This window comes from Furipterus horrens, unplaced genomic scaffold (genome assembly GCF_987537825.1).
Source record: "Furipterus horrens unplaced genomic scaffold, mFurHor1.1.pri manual_scaffold_1, whole genome shotgun sequence".
NCBI classification, from domain to species: domain Eukaryota; kingdom Metazoa; phylum Chordata; class Mammalia; order Chiroptera; family Furipteridae; genus Furipterus; species Furipterus horrens.
This window is the reverse complement of record NW_028327171.1, coordinates 30,824,789-30,850,972: the sequence shown is the minus strand read 5'-3', so window position 1 is coordinate 30,850,972 and position 26,184 is coordinate 30,824,789. Positions and strand designations below refer to the sequence as shown.

The 26,184-nt window shown below is 37.9% G+C and overlaps 1 pseudogene; it reads left to right on the top strand.

Annotated features, from left to right (window-relative positions):
• The first annotated feature begins 5,873 nt into the window (after positions 1-5,873).
• On the top strand, positions 5,874-7,674 carry LOC150020826 (geranylgeranyl transferase type-2 subunit alpha pseudogene; annotated as a pseudogene).
• The last annotated feature ends 18,510 nt before the right edge of the window (positions 7,675-26,184 follow it).

Genomic DNA, 26,184 nt, shown 5'->3' with positions numbered 1-26,184 from the left:
TCATAAGTGTCAATTAATTTAATTTGTTTTCTTGAATTGAATTTTTTTTTTCTTTTTCAAGTGATCCTTTAACACTTGGCAGCCTCCTCAGTATCCATTCTGTTTTTAGAGGCATAGATCACTACCCTTGCCCACAGATACATTCTCTCCCCTACCTAACAACATAATGATGATGATGATAGGATGATGTCTTCATTCCATTTCTCCTTGATTTGTTTTGTAAAGGAAATACAGTCACCGAGAAAGTATTCATGATGTAGAATCTTGGAAAGACTTCTTTCCACTAATATGAAAGCCTTTGCTGTACTGTTTTGCATAACGTTATTACTTAGAAGTCAGGCTGAGATCTGTCCTTGTGGGCTGTGTTGAAGCACTGTAGGAGAGTGAGATATTTCAATAGGTGCTACTCAATGTGACATTTTTTTTCCTTGGACATCTATATTGCGGTAATGACCCTGACAAAAAAGGAGGAATGTTTCTTTTCTTGTCATTTTTAATGAGGTGCAGGTGGAATAACTTTTGGACACTAGAAAATGAGAATTAAGATCTTGTTCCTTGCAAATTAATCTTTGTAGTCAGAAGAGTTAGATATTTGGTGAGTTAGAAATAAAAAGTCTCATTTATAATTTATTTGATACAAAGATCGGTGCTCATATAATCCCTCTTCCTCCCCTTAAGCACAAAGGTTTTCTTGTTCAAATTATTTTAAAGTGGATAAAAAATTTTAAACAATCCATAGAATTTGTACTAATGGATTTGAAAATATATGATGAAGCATTTTAAAATAAGCTTTGAAGATAAGTGATTATTTATACTTGACTACAGATGCTGATCTTATGAAAAATTCAAGTATTCATTGATCCTCATGAAGGAAATAATTACTTATTTTTAGAATTACCATGACTAACTTTGCTTTTAAAATTGCTATAAGCTAGATTTTTAGGAAGCACGAGTTATAAGCTTCTATAAATTAAGTCCATTGAGAGTTTTAGGGTACTTATAAAAGATTCTGTGATGAAAACATTAAACTTTTTTTCTTACGTCTGGGAATTTTAATGTACTTTATGTTACATTAAAAAGAAAAAAGAGTATTAAAAAGAAAGAAGAAAAGAAAGCTCTTCTTTTTTTTAAAATTTTTGTTCATGCCTTTCTGTAGATGTCACTATAGCATAACAAAAAGAAGGAGGGTTTCTTTTCTTCTGAAAATATATGGGTTTTACATGCAAGTGAAAGAAAATGATGATTTGATTTATTATGCCAGGGTTGTCATATCAACAATAAGGTTTCCAAGCAACTAGCAGAATAAATTATTTTATAGATTTATTTTCTTATCCTCATAAAAGGGACCAAAGAGAAGAGGCTTATTTTCACTTATGATTATGTGGTAATTAAAAAAAGTCATTATACAAATATTATGCATTAAATTCACATTACTAAGGAGAGTTCAGAATGAATCGTGTGACTGTAATCAATTCCAAAAAGACTTAATGAAGATTTGCTGCTTACCAGGAAGTATTGTTGCTTTATGTTTACATATTTTCAATAATTGGTTTCTAGGGCCTATACCATATTTTATGTAAAGTTGTTCCAAATTTACTCTTTAAAAAGACTAACGTATACAGCCCTCACTACTGTGCCTTTTAAACACTCTTGAGAATGACACCCCTAGGACCCTCCTGCTCATTCTGTTAGGGAGAGTGCCTTAGAATCTTCTACATATACAAATGGCCTATGCCAGTTCTTGAAAAGGCTTCCAAAAAGTTATTGAGCAGATTAGAGAATGAAGCGTTGATTTGTTTTTTATACAATTGTCCTGGGGATTTTCAAGACTCATTACACATTCACAGTCCATATTCTCAAAACATCCTCGTGTGGTTTAAACATTTTCATTGCTAATTTTGATCTGTTTTTGTCTCTATTTGGGAAAGCCTGACCTAAATGTAACAAAACTAGTTGCCCCACCTCACTTTTTTTTTATTAGAACTTTCTCCAAGATCTTTGATTTGACCAAATTGCTGATGATGTGAAAGAAACACATACTAAACTTTCCAGCTTATGCAAGGAAAGTAGAAACCTGCCAGGCTTTCCTGGGACAAGGTCTTTGTATCTATCCATCTACCATAGATACATTTATTGATGAAAATGACTGCCTATAGAAAGCCCCCCTTTTCCTTTGCTTTGCTAAAGATGCTTTAATTCCTCTCACTTTGTTTGCTTTCTCTTGGAAATATTTTCTTCAAAAACCCATAGGCAAAACACACTTATACTGAAAAATTACTAAGTGACCACAGGACCCAGTTGGATTTTCCTATCTGAAAAATTTGATGAAAATATGGCTATAACTTCTGAGCTATGTGTGGTAGGACATTTTCCTTGACAAATTCAGATGCATTTGCTCTATTATTACCAACATCTTTTATACCTTTATAGACATTTCAGAGAGTCAGCAAGTGGAAGGAAACTATTTCTCCCTTCCAATGACATTGTCCTAATATTATTATGCTTGCAATACAGTTGACAAGCAGGACTGCTTTTGCATCTCATTCCAAATTGAGACTATAGGTGTTTTCTTCTTTTTTATTTTGTTTTATTCAAGTCACCATTGCTTCAGAAAGAAAAGGGAAATCAATTCTGAGATTCATGACAGTGCTACAGACTCCTAGACATCACAATAAACATCCTTCCCATACTGTGCTTGTTTTCTTGTTACCTGTGGATGTGCTTCTTCACTGCTTCTCTATTTTCAATAGCACGCTCTTAGGCAAACTTTCTCTATTATATTTCTGAAAAAGTTCATCTATTTTCATTTTCTGTCACAGAGAACAAAGGGCAAATTTTTAATGAATCTTTGTTAGTCTACTCCTTTTTTTTCTTTACTTTTATATATATAATTTTTTTCTTGTAAAGCTATGTCTTTGATTTCTTGATGGAACACACAAGTGGCCACATGTGCTTTTCCATAAACAAACAAGTTGGGTGTGTAATTACCTCTGTGGAACTGGTGAGATATTTGAAAATGTACAAGAAAAGTTTCTATTTTTTTAAATTTTTAAAATTTTTTAAATTTCCAGTATGATTTCTCTTAGTCTTGCTCATATCATCTTGATTAATGCTTGTCAAAGCTGAATGTACATACCAATGACGTGGGGGCTTGTTATTCTAATTCTGGAGGTCCTTAGAGGATTTAGCGCCTAAAATTGCGTTTCCAACCAGCTCCTATGTGACACCCATGGTTTTTATTTGCAGGCCGCACATTTTGTAGCAAAGCCTTAGAACATTTCTACAATAACTTGCAGGTAAAAAGCTGAAGCTTAGAGTGCTGAATGAAGCACCAAGTGTCTTTTTCCAGTTTATTACTAAATCAACTTAGAACTTCAGTATCCCAAAGCAAGAAAGTATATACATTTTTTGGTGCAGGTTACATGAAAAGATGAATGGATGCAAATTTTCCTTAGATCCAGTTCTTTTTTCCTTTCTCTGCATAAGTGGTTTAAGATCCTTTCTTCATTATGAATGCTTCTGTTTTTGTTCATCAATAAAACTGACATAGAATAAAATTAAAATATAATGTTTTTAGAGCTCAGAGCTATTGTTTTCCTTTAATCTGAAAGACAGAGGCCTGGGAAAAATAGGGGATTCATCTTCAAGTAATTAAAAAATACTTGAAAACAAAGGCAAGAATATTTTAACACCAAAAATTCATCATTATGTTTTAATATAGAGCTTTCTTAAAATATGAACATTCCAATAGTAAAATAAATGCAATCAAACAGAGAGTATAAGGCATTGATGGCGAAACAATTAATTTTCTTTGATGATTTATTTTGCTGGCAGGGAAAAACGAGTAACTTAAAGGCATGAATATTCTCTGTGCCATGTAAAGAAAACCTTGCCATTTTGAAAAGACAAAAAGTTCTGAACTGAAGAGAATCTGCTGTTGAGACCTTCTCCCATCTATAATATTTTATGTAGTGGTTAGGCATAAGTCCCCTTACTCCCATGTTATTTAATGTGTATTCCCTTCAGAATGTATATTTGATCTATAGGGACAATTTTCTCAGATGAAGTAGAAATTCACATTCTAGCTATGCTACATGGGATATTTTAGGATTTTGTACCCAGGGAACCTTGGTGATCAGCATATATTCTTTCACCAGTCATTGACACACAATCTTAGAAATGAAAATGAATAAGAGACTGAAATTTCCAAGGTAAATAATTTGTCAGAGCAAATAAAAAAGTAATGTACTTAGGTCATGTTGGGTCATGAGTAATGACAGAAGAAAAAAAGAACAATTTTGATGAGTGGGAACCAAGACATACAGATACATATCATAAATGAAGTGCCGTTCAGAGTTGGGATCCTTTCAGCAATGCTAAGGCAGGGTGTCCAGGGAGCAACAGGAAACCAGACAAAAGACAAAATTCAAAATAGGGCCCACTTGCCCTCCAACAGAACATGTTGAACCACCCTTATTTAGCAATTACAGGTAAATGGCTTCCCTAAAGTGGCGTGAGAGTAGTAACTTGAGTGTCAAAGAGATCAGGTAATGTTCACAGATTATTTAAAAAATTGTATATAGGTGCTGTTTGTCGTAGAGAAATCTGCAATTTTCAGAGGATCCTTAAAGGTGCTCATGACTATAGAAAATTAAGGCCCAGTGCCCTACAGTAAAATGCATGAACTCAGAGGGGGTAGTAAATAAATTCAATAAATTCTCATTGACCTCAAATGTACTTTAATTTAGTGTTCTACATTTTTCTTATGTGAAAGAAATGCAAACAGCAATATGTCTTTTTTAATAGAGATGAGTTTTACTTTGTGTCTGAGGCCTTGGGCCTTTTCTACCTAACTTAAGATAAGCCATCTCAGCTCTCAAAAAACTTTATTTAAAAATGAGTTCTATGAAAATTGTATAAGTATGAAGTTTAGAAATATAGACAGGATTTAATTATTATTATTACCAAGTTTAATGAAAATAAGATATTTTGAATGTTTTCCCTATAAATTTGCTGCAGGCAAGAGCAGAGGGTTTATTTGCAAAGTCTTAAGCTGAAAAATTAAAACAAAAAGTAAAATACTGTTTTGAGTAGATATAGTTTTTTATGTCTAATTATAATTAATTAGCCTGATTTATTTGAATAACTTAGCAGCAAGGAAATAGAGCTGTTTCTAATTTTTAATAACTCCTTTTTTTTCCTGGACAATCAGCTCTGTGGTTTGTGTCTCTCTTTGCTATGCTCAATCCAATACAGTCCATTTATTAATACATTTGTTCAACAAATATTTATAGACATCCAACTACAAAAACATTGTTGTAAATTCTAGTGGTTAGGGAAAGTAACATTCCAATAAGTAAAATACAATGTTTGACCCCTGAAGTAGCTCACAGTTTATTTATGGGGAAAACCATATGTCAAATAACAATACGTGGCAGAAATTATATGACTGTCATAGTGGCCCCAGAAAGTGTGATGGGATTTCACAGCAGTGCTGAAATTCTGCAGAGTAGTTCAATGAATTAGTGAGGTGTTATGCTAGTTTTGGGGGAATAAATAACATTTGATCACCATGTGAAATGTGTATTCTTTATTTCTGTTGTTTGCTGATTATGCTCATTTCATAAATTAGCATATTTTCATATTGCTGTTTCTGAATCTGTGAAAGGGGCACTAAGGTCATTCTTCTTCCTGAAGTTCTGAATGATAATTAGGGATCTGACTGCAGAATTTATCCTCAATGGGAATGGCACTAAGAAGGCTGCTACCTTCATTGGATAAACTGGAATTAACAACATGAGACTCTCTTTTTAATCTCAGTTTTCTTGTCCACAAAGCGAAGATGTCATTTATAATCGGATATGTAGACTCCACGCTGCCTCCCAGCGCAGGTTTCACAGGCTGCCACTGGACCCCACCCCTGGCTTGAACCCTGGACCGGCATCATGCACGGGCGCCTGAAGGTGAAGACTTCGGAAGAGCAGGCGGAAGCCAAAAACTATACAAGTCAGCCACTCAGACTGTCTTCCAGAAGCGCCAGACTGGTGAGCTGGATGAGTCAGTGCTGGAACTAACAAGCCAGATTCTGGGCGCCAACCCTGACTTTGCCACCCTCTGGAACTGTCGACGAGAGGTGCTCCAGCAGCTGGAGGAGGCCCAGAAGTCCCCTGAGGAGCTGGCCGCTCCGGTGAAGGCAGAACTGGGCTTTCTGGAGAGCTGCCTGAGGGTGAACCCCAAGTCTTACGGTACCTGGCACCACGGCTGCTGGCTGCTGAGCCACTTGCCAGAGCCCAACTGGGCTCGGGAGCTAGAGTTGCGTGCCCGCTTCCTCGAGGTTGATGAACGGAACTTTCATTGCTGGGACTACTGGCGTTTTGTGGCTGCACAGGCAGCTGTGTCCCCTGCAGAGGAGCTTGCTTCCACTGACAGCCTCATCGTTCGAAACTTCTCCAACTACTCTTCCTGGCACTATCGCTCCTGTCTCTTGCCCAGCTGCATCCCCAGCCCGACTCTGGACCACAGGGACGCCTGCCTGAGGATGTGCTGCTCAAAGAGCTGGAGCTGGTGCAGAATGCCTTCTTCACTGACCCCAATGATCAGAGTGCCTGGTTCTATCACCGTTGGCTCCTGGGACGAGCTGACCCCCAAGATGCTCTGCACCGCCTGCACGTGAGCCGGGACGAGGCCTGTTTCACGGTCTCCTTCTCTCGGCCCATCCTGGTGGACTCTAGGTCGGGGACCTTGCTGCTCACGGTGGATGAGCATCCCATGCCTGTGGAGTGGAGGACTCCAGATGGCAGGAAACGGCCCGGTCATGTCTGGCTTTGTGACCTGCCTGCTGCCTCCTTCAATGACCAGTTGCCCCAGCATACATTTCGTGTCATTTGGACAGCAGGCGATATCCACAAGGAGTGTGTGCTCTTAAAAGGCCACCAAGAGGGCTGGTGCCGAGACTCAGCCACAGATGACCAGCTCTTCAGGTGTGAGCTGTCGATGGAGAAGTCCACGGTGCTACAGTCTGAGCTTCAATCCTGTAAGGAGCTCCGGGAGCTGGAGCCTGAGAATAAATGGTGCCTGCTCACCATCATCCTGCTGATGCGGGCGCTGGACCCCCTCCTGTATGAGAAGGAGACGCTGCAGTACTTCCAGACCCTCAAGGCTGTGGACCCAATGCGGGCAACATACCTGGATGACCTGCGCAGCAAGTTCTTGCTGGAAAACAGTGTCCTCAAGATGGAGTCTGCGGAGGTGCGCGTGCTGCACCTGAGTCACAAGGATCTGACAGTGCTCTGCCATCTGGAACAGCTGCTCTTGGTCACTCATCTTGACATGTCGTACATTCGTCTCCGTGCCCTGCCCCCTGCCCTGGCTGCCCTGCACTGCCTTGAGGTGCTACAAGCCGGCAATAATGCCACAGAGTCCCTGGATGGTGTCACTAACCTTCCCCGGCTACAGGAGCTCTTACTGTGCAACAACCGTCTCCAGCAGCCTGCAGCACTTCAGCCTGTGGCTACCTGCTCCAAGCTGGTGCTCCTCAACCTGCAGGACAACCCCCTGTGCCAAACAGTGGGCACCTTGGAACACGTGACCGAGTTGCTGCCTTCAGTTAGCAGCATCCTCACCTAAGAGATCCTGCCTCCATCCTGCTCTCTAATTTATTGGGACTGAATAAAAAATGGGGAAGCCTCTCAAAAAAAAAAAAAAAAAAAAAAAGATTGGGTATGTATACATATACACACACATACATAGTTTAACTCTACCATAAAATACATATTACTAGAATGTCATTTCAGTTATGTTCAATGGATCGTTTGATCCTTGCTGTTGATTTATTCATTGGTTCAATAAATAACTAAATTCTGAGTTCCTATAATACTCGGCACAGGGAATATAGGTGTCTCAGCCAGGCATGTCTCTATTCTCATGAAACTTAGCTTTTAATTAGAAAAGGGTTGATAAGAATAACTATTGTGGAGGGACAACAGAGAGTTAGGAATGGGGATAAAGTTTGGAATTTGATTTATATAGTTTTTTAAAAAAGAAATATCACTGAGATTGTACAGTCCTCTCATAGATGATGCTTTCTAGATTTTCATAGGGAGTTCCCTGAACTAGAAAGGTACAGATTTTCACAGGGAGCTCTCTGAACTAGATGGGCTGGTTACAGTGGCAAATTTCTGAGTATCTTCCTGGATAAACTTCATATTTCTGAGAATCAGGCCTAAGACTCTGTATTAAAAAACAGCATGGATGTTTCTCATGCAGGTGGTTCATGAAAAAAATACTTCTTTGAAATTGTTATAGGTTTTGTTATTGTTAATCATTTTTTATTCATCTATTCTACAAATCAGTGATGCTCTGAGTAACTGAGGCAGGATATATGAGTGATTGGTGCCTTTGTACAATTTTTATTTTTCCAATTTGCATAATTCATGAAATACAAAATTCCTTTAAATATTATTTTAAATTGTTTTTTAGTTTGGGAGCTTCCTTGACCTGTCTTTCACTGCTCTGAGTGTCAGAATCTTAATTTTTTAGGTGATATTTATTCAGTCCTGAAATCTTCCAATGGCAATATGTCAAGCATTTGGGGAATATACAAAACAAAATAATTAGTTGAGCATGATTGAATCCACAATCATAAGATACACATTTTTATCAAAACAAGTACATATACTTTGAAACATTTTAATAAAATACATTAAAAATGGCAAGTAGTGAGATTCTATTCCACTAAAGAACTGCTGCATACTCTAGACTAAGAAATCGGTGCTATTACTAATTTATAAATAGTATGTTTTTTTATTTCACCCAACCTTTTGCCCTTAACATTGCAGTGTAATTTTCCCCATTGATTCCATGATTTTCTAAGAGAAGTTATTCCCTCTCAGGGTGAAAGTATGTATCTTTGTCTAGGTGGGTGAAGGTCTTTTATTGGGAACTGTTGTGAGCTATCACTACTTCAAGGTCCCAGGAATCAGCAAGTTATCCTGTCTGCCCCTAAACATTAGGAAGTTCTTTCTCTTTCCAAATCGGTGTATCTGGGTGGAGTGTGTTCCATCTTTCCTGCAAACCACCACTTTCTCACCCCTCAATAGAGATCTAGGCATTTACATATTCCAAAGAAACTAAGATTAGTTCATTTGCAAATAGTGGAGCAGGAAAGGGGTGAATGCATTTACCAAAGACCTCCTAAGTATGAAACAACAGAAGGAAGCAAAAAGAAAAATGTGATAAAGAATGAAGAAGCTGAGACTGATTAATAGGGAATCCTGGTTCTTAGGAAAAAGAGTGTATGAATGTTCACAACTATGAATTTGTGTATCCATTTTTGTACACACAAAGAATTAAAACATAAAAACTTGCATTAGAGAAATCTGTTTTTTATGATGTGGCATATCAATTATAAAAAATAAACTAAAGGAAAAAAATTAAAGGCAACTTACCTTTTATATTAATTAAGACTGGGATAAAATATTACCAGAAAGGAATCATAAACTAAAAAAAAAAAAAAAATGTCCATTTGACCCAGTAAATCCTTTTGTACACTGGTTAACCTATTTCAATATAAAATATATGCACTCTTCTAAAAAATGTCAATGCACATTATTATGTTAATTATCTATAAGTGATTTGATTTTGAATCTACATTTTTCATAGGCTCAGATCACTATTTTCCTGTGGCATGTTTGCCTGCTAATAGAACAGTTGTTGGTGCCTGTTTCACTGCAGTGGACTTGATAGTGAATCACTGACATATCACGTTACATATATAGAGCCTGACAGAGCAGATGATTTTCAAGGCACTCAGAAGTCTATTTCTCTGTCTCATAATGTCAGAAGTTTTTCTTTTGTTGAAATTGGGCAAAAAGAAAATTAGTAAAACAGTCAAGACGCTGGAAAGTCACTTATTAAGATTATAGACCTACTTACATTTGTATAGGATGATCAAAAGACATAAGACTGCTAGATTACCCAACATTTGATGAACAAGAATATTTCTAAGATACTATGAAGTAAGTACAATATATATTTAAAAACTGACCTTGCATTATATATATTAAATTTGTGCTAGATTTTTCTGGCTGAGCAAAATTTATGAGAAGTAGTGATTCAAGGAACTTGATTTTTCTATTTCTTGAAAGCAATAGAGCAATTAATGGTTATGCATGATTACATTATCTCTGTTAATCCCACTAAAACATTAAAAACTGGTCAGGTTAGAGTCATAAATCAGAAATATAAGTATATCCTTGAAAAAAAAATCGAACCAGCTATCAATCCTTGTATTTTGCTGCACATTAATACATTTAGTGTTTGTATTAAAAGCTTTTCCCGATGTGACAGAATAAAAGATTGTAGTTACTAATGGCTTCCAGGAAACTCATGAAATAGTACTGGATATAAAGGTAGACTATTAGTTTGAAAGATTATCTGCCTGTGTAAGATCTATAGGGGTGATATCTCTGTATTCTCACAGATAACAATGGATGGGATTTGTAATATTCACAACGACAAAGGTAAAAAAGATGTCTTTAGAACATACCCAATATTTTGGTCTGATATAATACCAAATCATATAATGCAAATGTGAAGCGCTATTGAAGTTACAGATATGGCCACAAAAAAGAGTTTATTTTGATAATTTCCTGCAGACAATTCATTATTTCAGAGGTGGTAAAAATTGAACATCTTTACTTGAGCATTTCTTCAGGACAAATAAAGTTTTTTATTTCTTGGTGAATTCTCTGTAGATTAGAATCATACACCAAATTCTGTTATATAGCAGAGTGTCTCTGATTTTTCATTTAACCCCACTAGGATTTAGTTTTTCTCTACTTTAGAATAAGGTTAAAACAGCATGAGCTCTAAAGTCCCTTATTGCCTCATAATGATATAAAATCTATGAAAACCAATTGAAAGTGTTCACTAAATGTGTGTATGTGCATTTTCGGGTAAGAATGGTAATTTTTTTGAAGTATTATCAAGGAGAATTTCTAAATCAATATTTAAAATATGAATATATTTCCAGATAACTTCATAGAAAGGTGCACAAAAATAAACTTTAAGAGAAACTGTAGTCTTTCAAAAAAGGGAATTCCAAAATAGAAAATATTTTCTATGGATCTTTACATAATTGTGATATGTATTGTAAGTCACTCTAAAAATCATTGCTTGTGTGATCTTGACATTAAAAAGTCTATTTTTAAATGTTGGCAATATATATATAGTGTTGTGGCGGTTTGAACCAGAAGTATTCCTAACAAATCACTTGCCTTAACAGTACTCCTGACAGGAATTAACATCCTGAATTTCTAGTGAATGATCAAGAATCAGAGAGTTTAAAGGTCTGTCCATGGTTACTTAATACATGAATGTGAAGAAATGGGGAATTTTGATTACCTGATGTTATGTTCTCTTATCCTGTCTCTCAGAGTGAATAATTGTTTCCACTAAGAGGCAAGAGTAGACAGTTAATGTAAATGTTGAGAATGAAGATGAGGGACCCAATATCATTCTCAATCTAAATATTTAAGTTATATATATAGGATAGGAGCATAATTTGATTGAGCATTAGCTCTGATTGGTGAGGGAAGCTACTCATTACTGATCGAAGAAGAAATAACTGCAAATAGGAACATTGTCTTCTGCAACTGACTATGTAGCCTCAGACGATATGGTCCTGGTAAACAAACTCTTGAGAATCTATATGCAAATATTACATAGACTCAACTTTGTAAGGTACAAAGTCTTCTTAAAATGGAAATAGAATTAACATCTGTCAGACTGTACATGTTTATTTTAAAAATATTTTATTGTTTGTGTTATTACAGTTATCCCAATTTTCCCCCTTTCCTCCCTCCAACCCCTACATCATTGTGCATGTCCATGGGTCATGCACATATGTTCTTTGTCTAATTCCTTCACCTTCTTTCAACCATCCCACCTGTCTTACAGCTGTCATTCTGTTCCATGTTTTTATACCTCTGATTCTATTTTGTTCATTAGTTTATTTATTTTTTCATTAGATTCCACTTATAAGTGAGATCATATGGTATTTGTCTTTCATTGCCTGGCTTGTTTCATTTAGTATAATTATCTCAAATTCTATCCATGGTGTGGCAAAAGGTAAGAATTCTTTCTTTTTTACTATTGCATAGTATTCTATTGCGTAATTGTACAATTGTACCACAATTTCTTTATACACTCATGCTGATGGACACTTAGGCTGTTTCCAAATCTTAGCTATTGTAAATAATGCTTCTATGAACATAGAGGCACTCATGTTCTTTTGAATTTTTTGTTTTGGGATTTTTTAGGATATATTCCCAGAAGTGGAATTGATGAGTCAAAAGGCAGTTCCATTTTTAATTTTTTGAGGAAATTCCATACTGTTTTCCACAGTGGCTGCACTAGTCTGCATTCCCACCAACAGTGCACTAGGGTTGCCTTTTCTCTACAGCCTTACCAGCTGTTTTTTCAAATTTGTATCTGTTAATGATAGCCATTTCGGCAGATGAGACGTGCTATCTCATTGTGGTTTTAATTCGCAACTCCCTGATGGTTAGTGATGTCGAACATTTTTTTTTCAAATGTTTGTGGGTCATCTGTATGTCCTCCTTTGAGAAGTGTCTATTTAGATCCTTTGCTCATTTTTAAATTAAATCATTTGTCTTCCTGGTGTTGAGTTGTGTAAGCTTTTTATGTATTTCGGAGGTTAAACTCTTGTCCAGTGTATTGTAGACAGATATGTTCTCCAATACTGTGAGTTCCCTTCTCATTTTGATGATTATTCTTAGCTCTGCAGAAGCTTTTTAATTTGATGTAGTCCCATTTGTTTATTTTTTTTTAAGTATATTTTATTGATTATGTTGTTACAGTAGTTCCAATTTTTTCCCCTTTACTCCCCTCCACCCAGTATCTCCCTCCCCCAGCATCCCCCCCCAAGTCCATACCCATGGTTCGTAAAAAATAACTATCCCTCCCTCTCAGATATTAAGACCCTTTGTAATCTTGTAAAGGACAATGGGCGAAGGTCTCAAGCTCCTCTAGCTGCTTCAAGCTGGACATGGTCGTCGTCCTACCTACCCTTGAGTCCAGAAATCCCTAATAACAGTGGGGGTGTGGAGGGGAGGGTGGCCTTCCCACATGGGGAAGGATTGTGCAGACTCCAGGTCAGTTGGCTGTCTCCGGACAATGGCGTGCTTGGTTTAGCAGGCTGGCATCCTTGTTGTGTTCTGGGGGCAACAGATTTGGCAAAAAGGGTTAAAAAGCATCATTCAATCCATAACTACTAGGTGGCAAAAGGCAGGGATTAATTTTTCAATGTTCCACATTAGGAGAAAAAAAAAAAAAAAAAAAAGGGCTTCTTTGGAGGAAGGTGTGCTAGGCACATCTCTCCTGTCCAAAACCCTTTTGCCCATTTTATTTAGTTTGGGCTGAGGGAAATAGTTTATGTTTCCCCCCTCTCAGACCTCTGGGCCCTTTCTGTCCAAGCCATTAGGATAGAAAAGAGAATTCAGTTTTAAAGTGAAGCCCACAGACCACCCCATTCTTCACCAACTCAGCCATTTAGTTCAGCCAAACTATTGAGTCTCCGGAGGCAGCGCTGCAGAGAGGATTAAGTGAGGCTTATGCGTACAGACAATCACTCAGGTAATGCGGTCATAGGCTTATGCCCTTTGAAAACAGAAAACACATGTTAATTTATGTAACATAACCAACAAAAAAGTCTCTAAATCTGTAAGACTGTCTTATTGGGAAGACATACAGTTGCAAGGCACTTGACATTCTACTTGCCTGCAAATTGAATCTCTTTGGTGATATCACAGATATGGTTTAATTTTCAAGTGAAACCATTTTTTAAATGAGAAGAAACTTTTAAGACGGTTAGCTGCCCTACTTTACAGTCTGTCACTGATCATTGTGATTTTCCTTGAATACTGATTTTTCTCCCTAAGATTACTCTCCTTGTCTTTAAAGGGACTACATTAAGTCCATTTTTAATTTATCCTGTTCATTTGCATAAGCATAACAAGAGCAGCAAATGATCACTTATGATCTTTAGTTCTGTTTTGCTGGAACTTACCCAAGGAACATTTAGGGTGGCCCTCAGTCTGCTCTTCAGTGCACAGAAGCTGGGCCACATACCTGGCATTCATCCTTGCCTGTACACACCTGTCCTTTCCAAGTCTTTCTGGTTTTCCATTGTGCCTTAAGGTCCCTTCTAGCCATCTTTCAGGAAAACAACCTTCGTTCCTTCCCTGGAGAGATTGCTGTGGACCGCACAACCAACCATGGCAGCAGGCCTTTTATTTCGCGGGCTTTTATTACCTTTGAAAGTCATTCCCAGTTCCTTAGGGCTTTTTGGTAACAACATGAGCCCAAGCATGTCTCCTTTAGGCTTGACATTCCAGTCAAAGGCTTGTTCAGAAAAAGGAACCTCTATTAACAACTGGTCTTATTAGGTCTATGCAAAGAAACTTAAGTCATTACTTACTTGTTTAGAATGCCAAACTCTGGAGAGATCAAATAGGGAGAAAAATATACAACATGAAGGAAAATCTTTGTCCTAATATTCACTGAACTGGCATTTCCATTCTTCATATTTTCATTTTCCCCCACTAAAAAAAAATTTTTTTGTTTGTTTTTCCATTACAGTTGTCTCACTTTTTTTTTTTCCCCTCTTGCTTCCCTGTATCCTGCCCCTCCCTTCCCCCACATTCAGTCCCCACTCAGTTGCCCATGTCTGTGGGTCATTTATACATGTTCTTTGATTTTACACTTCCCCTTCGTACCCCCTTTTCTCCCTCCCCCCTCCCCCCTTGTTACTGTTAGTCTACTCCTTGTTTACATACCTCTGGTTCAATTTTGCTCATTTGTTTGTGTTGTTCATTAGTTTCCTGTAATAGGTGACAGCATAACGTATTTTTCTTTCGTTGCCTGGCTTATTTCGCTAAGCATAATTCTCTCTAGTTCCATCCATGTTGTTGCAAATGGTAGAAGTTCCTTCTTTCTTTCTGCTACATAGAACTCCATTGTGTAAATGTACCACAGTTTTTTGATCCACTCATCTACAGATGGGCATTTAGGTTGTTTCCAGCACTTGGCTATTGTAAATAGTGCTGCTATGAACATTGGAGTGCATAGGTTCTTTTGAATTGGTGTTTCAGGATTTTTCGGATATAATCCCAGTAATGGAATTGCTGGTTCAAAAGGCAGTTCCATTTTTAGTTTTTTAAGGAAATTCCAAACTGTTTTCCATAGTGGCTGCACCAGTCTGCATTCCCACCAGCAATGCACCAGGGTTCCCGTTTCTCCGCATCCTCTCCAGCACAAGTTGTTTGTTGATTTGTTGATTATGGCCATTCTGACTGGTGTGAGGTGGTATCTCATTGTGGTTTTTATTTGCATCTCTCTGATGGCTAGTGATGTTGAGCATATTTTCATATGTCTATGGGCCCTCCGTATGTCTTCTTTGGAGAAGTGTTTGTTCAGGTCCTTTGCCCATTTTTTAATTGGGTTGTCTGTCTTCTTGGTGTTGAGTCGTATGAGTTCTTTATATATTTTGGAGATCAATCCCTTGTCTGAGATGTCATTGGCGAATATATTTTCCCATATGGTTGGTTTCCTTTGCATCTTGCTGATGTTTTCTTTAGCTGAGCAGAAACTTTTTAGTTTGATGTAGTCCCATTTGTTTATTCTTTCCTTTATTTCCCTTGCCTTAGGAGATATATCAGTGAAAATGTTGCTACGTGGGATATCTGAAATTTTCCTGCCTATTTTTTCCTCTAGGACTTTTATGGTATCACGGCTTACATTTAAGTCTTTGATCCATTTTGAGTTTATTCTGGTGTATGGTGTAAGTTGGTGGTCTAGTTTCATTTTTTTGCATGTCCCTGTCCAGTTCTCCCAACACCATTTGTTGAAGAGGCTCTTTTCACTCCATTTGATGTTCTTTCCCCCTTTGTCAAATATTAGTTGACCATATGAACCTGGGTTTATTTCTGGGCTCTCTATTCTGTTCCATTGATCTATATGTCTGTTTTTATGCCAGTACCAGACTGTTTTGATTACCGTGGCCTTGTAGTATAGTTTGATATCAGGTATTGTGATTCCTCCTACTGTGTTCTTCTTCCTCAAAATTGCTGTGGCTATTCGGGCTCTTTTTTGGTTCCATATAAATTTTTGAAGTATTTGTTCTAGGTCTGTGAAATATGTTGCTGGTATTTTAATAGGGATTGCATTGAATCTATAAATTGCTTTGGGTAGTATGGACATTTTAATGATGTTGATTCTTCCCATCCATGAGCATGGTATATGCTTCCATTTATTTGTATCTTCTTTAATTTCTTTCTTCAATGTTATGTAGTTTTCTGAGTACAGGTCTTTTACCTCCTTGGTTAAGTTTATTCCTAGGTATTTTATTTTTCTTGTTGCTATGGTAAATTGAATTTTTCTTTCAGTTTCTATCTCTGAGTTTTTATTGTTGGTGTATAAAAATGCCTTTGATTTCTTAATATTGACTTTGTATCCTGCTATTTTGCCGAATTCACTTATTAGGTCGAGTAGTTTTTTTGTGGAGTCTATAGGGTTTTCTATGTACACTATCATGTCATCTGCAAATAATGACAGTTTTACTTCCTCTTTTCCAATTTGGATGCCTTTTATTTCTCTTTCTTGTCTGATTGCGGTGGCTAGAACTTCCAAGACTATGTTGAATAGGAGTGGGGAGAGCGGACATCCTTGTCTTGTTCCTGATCTCAGGGGGAATGCTCTCAGTTTTTGCCCATTGAGTATGATGTTGGCTTCAGGTTTCTCATATATGGCCTTTATTATGTTGAGGTATGCTCCCTCTATTCCCATTTTGCTGAGAGTTTTTATCATAAATGGGTGTTGTACTTTATCAAATGCTTTTTCTGCATCTATTGATATTATCATGTGGTTTTTGTCTTTCATTTTGTTTATGTGGTGTATTACGTTTATTGATTTACGAATGTTAAACCATCCTTGCATCCCTGGGATGAATCCTACTTGATCGTGGTGTATGATCTTTCTAATGTGTTGCTGGATCCGGTTTGCCAATATTTTGTTGAGGATTTTAGCATCTATGTTCATCAGCGATATTGGCCTGTAGTTTTCTTTCTTTGTTGTGTCTTGACCTGGTTTTGGAATTAGGGTTATACTGGCTTCGTAGAATGAGTTTGGCAGTCTTCCCTCTTCTTGTATCTTTTGGAATAGTCTGAGAAGGATAGGAGTTAGTTCTTTCCTAAATGTTTTGTAGAATTCACTTGTGAAGCCATCCGGTCCAGGGCTTTTGTGTGCTGGGAGTTTTTTGATTACTGCTTCAATTTCACTAGCTGTTATTGGTCTATTCAGACTTTCTGCTTCTTCTTGATTCAGTTTGGGAAGACTATAGGTTTCCAGGAATCTGTCCATTTCCTCTAGGTTGTCAAATTTCTTGCCATACAGTTGTTCATAATAATTTCTTATAATCCTTTGTATTTCTGTGGTATCAGTTGTGATTTCTCCTCTTTCATTTCTGATTTTATTTATTTGGGTCCTCTCTCTTTTTTTCTTGATGAGCCTGCTTAAAGGCTTGTCAATTTTGTTTATTTTTTCAAAGAACCAGCTCCTACTTTTGTTGATCTTTTGAATTGTTAGTTTAGACTCTATGTCATTTAATTCTGCTCTGATCTTGATGATTTCCTTCCTTCTACTTGATCTGGGCTTTGCTTGTTGTTCTTCCTCTAGATCTTGTAGCTGTAGGGTTAAATTTTTTATTAGATATTCCTCTAGCTTTTTTAGGTAGGCCTGTATTGCTATGAACTTTCCTCTTAGGACTGCTTTCGCTGTATCCCATAGGTTTTGGGTTGTTGTGTGTTCATTATCATTAGTTTCCAGAAACTTTTTGATTTCTTCCTTGATGTCATTGTTAACCCATTCATTATTTAATAGCATGTTATTCATTCTCCATGAGTTTGAATGTTTTTGAGTTTTTTCCTTGAGGTTGATTTCCAATTTTAAGCCATTGTGATCTGAGAAGATGCTTGATATAATTTCAATTTTCTTGAATTTGTTAAGGCTTGTTTTGTGTCCTACCATGTGGTCTATCTTTGAAAATGTTCCATGTGCACTTGAGAAGTATGTATATTTTGCTTCTTTGGGGTGAAAACTTCTATATATATCGACTAAGTCCATTTGATCTAGAGTGTTGTTCAGTGCCTCCATATCTTTGGTGTTTCTTTGCTTCGAAGATCTGTCCATTGTTGACAATGGGGTGTTAAAGTCCCCTACTATGAGTGTGTTGTTGTCTATATCTTTCTTGGAGTCTTTCAAAAGTTTCCTTACATATTTGGGTGCTCCTAAGTTTGGTGCATATATATTTATAAGGGTTATATCTTCTTGATGGATTTTTCCCTTAAGTATTATGAAATGCCCTTCTTTGTCTCTTTTTATGGACTTTGCTGTGAAATCTGTTTTGTCTGATATAAGTATTGCTACCCCCGGCTTTTTTTTCATGTCCATTTGCTTGGAATACATTTTTCCATCCCTTTACTTTCAGTCTGTGTAGATCTTTTGTTCTAAGGTGGGTCTCTTGTAGACAGCATATATGTGGGTCATTCTTTCTAATCCATTCAGCTACCCTATGTCTTTTAATTGGAGCGTTTAATCCATTTACATTTAAGGTTATTACCGATAAGTACTTATTCATTGTCATTTTTCCCCTTTGTACTCGTGTTCTTCTCTGTCTCTCTCTGTTTCTTTATCTTCTTAGAGCAGACCTTTTAGCATCTCTTGCATTGCTGGTTTGGTGGAGATGTATTCTTTTAGCCTTCTTTTGTCTTGGAAGCTCCTTATTTCACCCTCCATTTTGAATGAGAGCTTTGCTGGGTATAGTATTCTAGGTTGTAGGCCTTTGTTTTTCATTGCTTGGAATACTTTTTGCCATTCCCTTCTGGCTTGTAGTGTTTCTGCTGAGAAATCTGATGATAGCCTTATTGGAGTACCCTTGTATGTTATTAGTTGTTTTTCTCTTGCTGCTTTTAGGATCCTCTCTTTGTCTTTGAATGTTGCCATTTTAATTATGATGTGTCTTGAGGTGGGCCTGTTGGGGTTCATCTTCATTGGGACCCTCTGTGCTTCCTGGACTTGCGTGACTCTTTCTCTCATCATGTTAGGAAAGTTTTCTGTCATTAGTTTTTCAAAGAGGTTTTCTATCCCTTGCTCTTCTTCTTCTCCTTCTGGAATTCCTATGATACGGATATTATTACGTTTCATGTTGTCCTGCAGCTGTCTTAGAACCTCTTCAGTCTTGTTCAGTCTTTTTTCATTTTGTTGCATTGTCTGGGAGTTTTTGTGTAGGTTGTCCTCCAGCTCGCTGATCCGATCTTCTGCTTCCTCTAGCCTGCTTTTAATTCCTTCTACTGTGTTCTTCAATTCAGAGATCGTATTTTTCATTTCCTCCTGGCTCTTATTGATAGCTTCTATGTCCTTTTTCATGCTCACGTAATTTTCTGTGAGTTCCTTGTAGTTTTTCTGGAGTTCTTTGAAGTTTCCGCTGAGCTCATTCAGCTTCTCCATAATCCATGTTTTGAATTCCATATCTGATAGTTCGCTCCCCTCTATTTCATTTAGCACTCTTTCTGGGGATTCTACCTTTCCTTTTGATGGGAGGTTGTTTCTCTGTCTCCCCATTTTTTTGACTCCTATTGTTTGTTGGTGCTTCTTGGAATGATCTGCACTTCCTGGATCTGCCTCTGGTGGCGTCAGATCATGTACCAGTCTGGCCCTAGGCAGCCTGTTGGAGACTTCCAGGTATCTACTGCTGTTGTCTGTCTTCTTTGATTGTTAATCTATTCAATCTGTGATTAGCTGTCAGGCTTAAGGACTGTGGGTGTGGCAGCTTAATTCCTGTAGGCAGGGCTTTTGCTTCCCCTCAGGCTGACGCCACTTGGAGGGGAATGGTCTACCCGCAGTACTGGGGATGAGTCAGCACTGGGACCCAGTCAGCTGCTCCTCCAGTTCTCCCCTCAAAGCCACCGTGTCAAATTCTCCCCAAGTGTCTCCAGTCCTCTCTGCCTTCCCTCTGCTTGAGCCCAGGGTAAGTGGTGGCCAAAATATTTTCGTATGTGATCCACTTAAGAGCTCTTTTTCTCCTGCTGTTTCTCTCCGGCTAGCAAGAAAGCCTGTGGCTTTTCGCTTTTCACAGCTGATACTATTTTACTTTCCACTCTGTCGCTGTAGGCTGGGAAGCCCAGCTGGGGGTTTAGACCCTGTCCTTCTCAGGGGGAATCCCCGGCTGCTGAGCTGTTTCTCAGTCCCTTCAGCAGCCACCCGTGTGAGCCCAGCCAGCCCTTCCACGTCTCCGCACTCCCTACCGGTCACGTTGTGATGTAGCGGCCTTTTCTGTCTCTCCGTGGTTATAAGACTTCTTTCCAGCTAGTGTTCCGTTGGTTATTCCCATTTGTTTATTTTTTCCTTTATTCCCCTTTCCCTAGGATATATATTGGCAAAAATATTGCTATGAAAGATTTCTGAAATTTAACTGCCTATATTTTCCTCTAGGATCTTATGGTTTCATAACTTATATTTAAGTCTTTTATGCATTTTTTCTTTATTCTAGTATATGGTGTAAATTGGTGGTCTAGTTTCATTTTTTTACAGGCACTAATCCAGTTGTCCCAACACCATTTATTGAAGAGATTATCTTTACTTTTGTTCCTTTTAAGTATATATTTTTTTCTTGCTCTAATTGGGTGTTTTCTTCTACCTTGTATTCCAAGTTGCTGATTATTTCTCTGAACTTGGCAGGGCAGAGTACCTAGCAGGGAAGCAGGTGGGGCCTCCAGAGCCCAGAGTTTGGATCTGCTGAAAACTAGGAGAGTGTTTCTATGGTGCTCCCCTGAGGAGGAAGTGCCAGTCTGGTTCCTTGGAAAGTGTTTGGAATGGCTTCACCCTAAAGCCAGTTTCTGACACTCCCTGAGTCTGCCTGTGTTGTTTTCTCCACATCAACTGTTAAGATGCAGGGTGGGGCAAGCAGTTGCCACAGGGTGGGGTAATTGTTTTTCCGTGGGAGGTGCTTGCTCTTCTCAAGAAAAATGGCTGTGCAGTCTTGAAGCATGTCCCAGAACAGGGAACCTAGCAGATGATCCCACACATTTCTCCCCAAGCCCTCCATTCCAGACTCTCCCCAGGCGACTCTTGTCTGCATTGCCTTCCCTTTGCTCAAACCCATGCTGAATGGCTGCAAATGAAAAAACCAGTGTTTTGGGCCCTCAAAAAAAAAAAATGCAGAATACAGTAGTGGCTTTGTCTCCAGAGGGCTCTGCCTTTCCCTGACAGACAGAAACCCAGCTGCCTTTACCAATGGATGCTACGTGGATGGCTGATCCTGGCACTGGTGCTCTGTGCTTGGGAGCCTGGTCTTGGGTCTAGACTTCACTCCTCTCAAGCAAGGAGGTTCCCACAGCCCAGCCAAAACCTTGGCCTGTCACCCACGGGGGTAGTGCCAGCCCCTTTCACCAGATAGAAGAGATGTATAGGGCAAAGTAGTAGGAAGAAGCAAGGAGCATCCATGCCCTCTTTAAGCGTGTCACTCTCCCTACATCTTGACATATCCTCCTACCCAGAATGCTCTCCACACCCTCTCCTTTGGGTTTTAAGAAACCCCAGAGGGAAACATTTAGACAGAGGGTTAGCAACCATCCAAAAATGAAATGTTATTTAAGACAGTAACCTTCTGAAAAGCATTGTAGGTTGGCATGCTTAAAGCCTGAAAAAAAAAGGGGGGGAGGGGAAGAACTCAGAGAAGCAACAACATCCAATATAAACTCTGAATAGACAGAAGAGGAATTTTATATTCATTTGTTAAATACATTTTCAACCTCATGCCAGGTCATACCATTTTCAACTTTATGTAATCTTCCCCTTGAAGAACTTCAAAAAGAAGTTAATGAACTTTCCACTGCTCATTTTGTCTTCTTACCCAGGGTGAGAATAACTTCCTTTGGTGTTGTGAAGTTAAAAAGAGGTTTGAGGTTAGGAAAACTTTTGTTTGCATTTGAAAAGGAAACTAATTCAGAGAAGTTCTGCAAATTGTTAAATGATGCTCTTGGTAGACATTGTGAAAAATATGTTTAATATCAAGAGAAAAACACTGACTAATCCTCCAGAAAATGTAATTCATTTGTCAATTCAATTAATTAGCTACATTTAACTTAAAAGTATGGAAAATAAATAAATTAAAATGAACTTTTAGCAACTCTTTATAGCTAAATATGATTCAATTGTAGTTACTAGTAATGAGATCTATAGAGAAGCAGTCAGAGACATTTGGTGGGTCACATGGGTCCACACACTGGCTCTCAAATTTTCAGGATTGGAAATTTCTTTTATTTAAATACTCTGGATAGTTTCAATTTCTTAATTAATTACATAACAACACACTCTAGACAGAATTATTTTTAAACTAGAATGTCAAATAGTTAGTTTTCATTATGAAGTATTTCTTGTAAGATTACCAATACTTGACATTTACTGAGAGAATCTCCCTTCAGTTGTAGCAGTACACTCAGGTCCTCCTGGCCCCATGAGTTTAGAATGAAAAAAGAGCAAATTAAGAATTTTTTAAAATGGTGTTTCTGTCAAACTATAGTAGATAGACAATCATTCTCCATGTTAGATATATTTATAATTATTAATGAATATTAATTCTTTAGAGTCAACTCCTTTTTCACATGGAGAAACAAACATGTAGCAGTTTCTTAAATATTTACTGATTACACTGAAGTTAGGGAGAAAAATAAAGAACTCCAAACCTTTTCTTTCCTTTTTTGGTCTCTAACTCCTTTGTCTGTGATTAGCCATCTGTTTAAGAATGTTATTATATGTTTGAGCAGAATAATTTTTTTTCCTTCAGTTATTTTCTAGTCACCACTCATTTTTTAAATTGTTGTTATTTTGTTTTGCTTTTTTATTTTGTTTTCATTTTGTTTAGTTTTGTTTGAGACTATAGAGACAGTCTGATTTAAGAAGCAGAATGTTGACTTGGATTCAGATCATTCTATATTTCTTACTAGGTGCCTGTGCCTCATTTCTTTTTTTCATGTGCAAAGTAGCGATAAGATAAAGGGGTTCGTGGTGAAATGGGATAACATGTAAAAACAACTACTGTTATTCCTGACACATCATATACATTCAGTAAAATGTTGATTGAATCTGATTTCATGCAGATCACCTTTGCAGGATGTGGGAGACATCTTGTTTTAACTTTAATGTGTTTATGATAACTTCTTCCCTGGATAGATTCATTGACTCAAATGTTTTAAATTCATTGGAGGTGAATTAAAAAACAAACAAACATTATGCTTCCCTACCTGGACAGGTAAGATATGGTACAAGATACACATCATTAGGAACAGAGCATGGAATGGCACAGGGGAGTTTATTTTAATCATCTAAATAAGTGATGTTATTAAATACAGTGTGCACTTTTCCTCCACAGATGTTACAAGTACATATTTAGCATCAAGGGAATGCTGAAAGCAGTTGTGTTTAAATAAGGCGTTCCTGCTTCCTTAGAATGCATTTCTAATATTAACTCATTAATGGTGTAGCATAATGCAATTGTCTGTTAATAATGCACTTTGTGTTGTCAAAGGTGGTGTGACCAAGAAAACAAAGGAAAATGTGATCAAGGTATTTTTGTGGTAATAAGCATGTTACTTGAAGTCTGAAATATAAAACTGTCTTCTGGCTGTATATTCTTATTCTTTACAGAATGCCACATTTTATAAGTGAAAAAAAAAAGTCTGGCAAAGAGAACAAATTGAAAACAGAACATGAGAATCAGAAATTTAAACTTAAAAGGGATAAAACTTAGAAAAAACTTGAAAATGTAATAGCAGTATAAAGGTAAACAGCAGACTTCCAGCCAAGATGAAGGTGTAGACAGACACACTGCATCTCCCTCCACAACTAAGAAAGAATACAACTACTTCAAAACTAGAATCAACCAGAAGTTCCAGAAAATCAAACTGCATGGAAGTCTAGCAAACAAAGATATAAAGAAGAAATATTCATCCAGATAGGTAGGAGGGGCGGAGCTGGGGTGGAGAGGTTGCGGTGTGATGCCAGCAGCAGTGGCAGCAGTGGCAGGCCCACAGAAAGCACAGTCACATGTTTTAAAAAGTCAGGAGGGACACTTGGGGAGCATTCTCAGCTCCTCACCAGACTGCGCAGTCCACAGTCCGAGCATTGGGGAAAATTATGCCTTGTTGCCTCTGATTGTGCAGACCAGTGGGGGTTTGGGTGGAGGCAGAAACTGCTGTTCTCATCAGAGTTCACTTCTTTAAAGGGCCCCCACAGCCCTAGAACATCCACAGACTCACCCACTCTGGGAACAATGGCCAGGGAAGTAGCAAGAGGGGCGCCACTATGATGCAGAAGTGAGAGAGGTGCCTGGAAAAGTGGTGAGTGCTAGGCAGGTGGCATTATTTCCTCTCTGACCGCTCCCCCTCATACAGCGCCAAAACGTGGTGAAATAGGTCTCCCTGTACTAATGAATCCCTAAGGCTCCACCACTTACAATGTAACAGGAGCAACAGCTCTACCTGGGATGTGGAGGCAAACAAACACAGGAGCCTGTCAGAATGAGGAGACAGAGAAGTATGGCCCCAAAAGGGGAAATGGATCAAGGTTCCAGTGGGAGAACTAAGCAATGAGGAGATAGCCAACTTAACAGATGAGGAGATATCCAACCTAACAGACACAGAATTCAAAACACTGATGATAAAGATGCTCACAGGCTTGACAGATATGCTTGAGTATGGCAAACACATAAGAGAAGAAGTGAAGGCTATGCTTAGTGAAACGAAGGAAAATCCACACAAAACCAATAGTGAAGGGAAGGAAACCAGGGTTCAAATCAATGATTTGGAACATAAGGAAGAAAAAAACAGTCAACCAGTGCAGAATGAGGAGGCAAGAATTAAAAGAAATGAGAAAAACTTCCCAAATTTTGTGAAGGAGTTGGACATATAGGTCCAGGAACCCCAGAGGGTCCTGGGCGAGCTCGACCCAGGGGGACCACACTAGGATGCATCGTGACTGAGATGCCAAAGGTGAAAGATAAAGACAGAGTCCTGGGGGCAGCAAGAGAGAGGCAGAGTGTTGCCTACACGGGGGTGCCTATAGGACTATCAGCTGATTTCTCAGAGGACACTTTGCAGGCAGAAAGGGACTGGCAAGCAGTATTCAATGTGATGAAAGGCAACCTGCAACCAGGATTACTCTATCCAGCAAGGCTATCATTTAGAATGGAAGGGTAAATGAAGTGTTTTCCAGACAAGGTAAAGCTAAAGGGGTTCATCACTCCCAAGCCATTTTATAAGAAATGTCAAAGGGGCTTACTTAAGAAAAAGGAGATCAAAACTATGAACACTAAAATGACAACAAACTCACAACTATCAAAAACTGAATCTAAAAAATAAACACAAAATTCTACTAAGCAAACCAGAATAGGAACAGAATTGTAGGTATGGGGATCATTTGGAGGGCTATCAGCTGGGAGGGAGGAGGGGGAGAAATGGGAAAATGGTTCAGGGACTAAGAAGCATAATCAGTTAGTGCAAAATAAATGGAGGTATGTTAAGAATAACATAAGAAAGGGTGAAGCCAAAGAACTTATATACAGGACCCATGGATATGAACTAAGGGGGGGAGGTGGGATTGCTGGAGGGAAGGTGGGTACTGGGCAGAGGGGAGCAAAGGAGAAAAAAATGGGAACTACTGTAACAACATAATCAATAAAATAAACTTAAAAAAAGATAAACAGCAAAATAATAGAATTCAGGTAGAGTTATTATTGGCATTGAATGTTAATTTGCTAGATTTATTCACTTTAAATATTTAGAGATTAAGAATAAAGATTAAATGGGTAATGGAGAGAGGTAACTCCCTTGTCTTTTCTTACTCATAATTTTCCTAAGAATAATATGAATATTATGACATATATTAACTAAGAAACTATGCAAATTAATGCAAAATGATTTTTATTTCATATTTAATTTGATTATAAATAAAATTACTAATGTATTGACTTCTATTGAGTAAATTTATAACATTTTATTTTACAGTGTTAACTTACTTGTACCTCTGAATTCCTAATTTTGAATAGCTTGT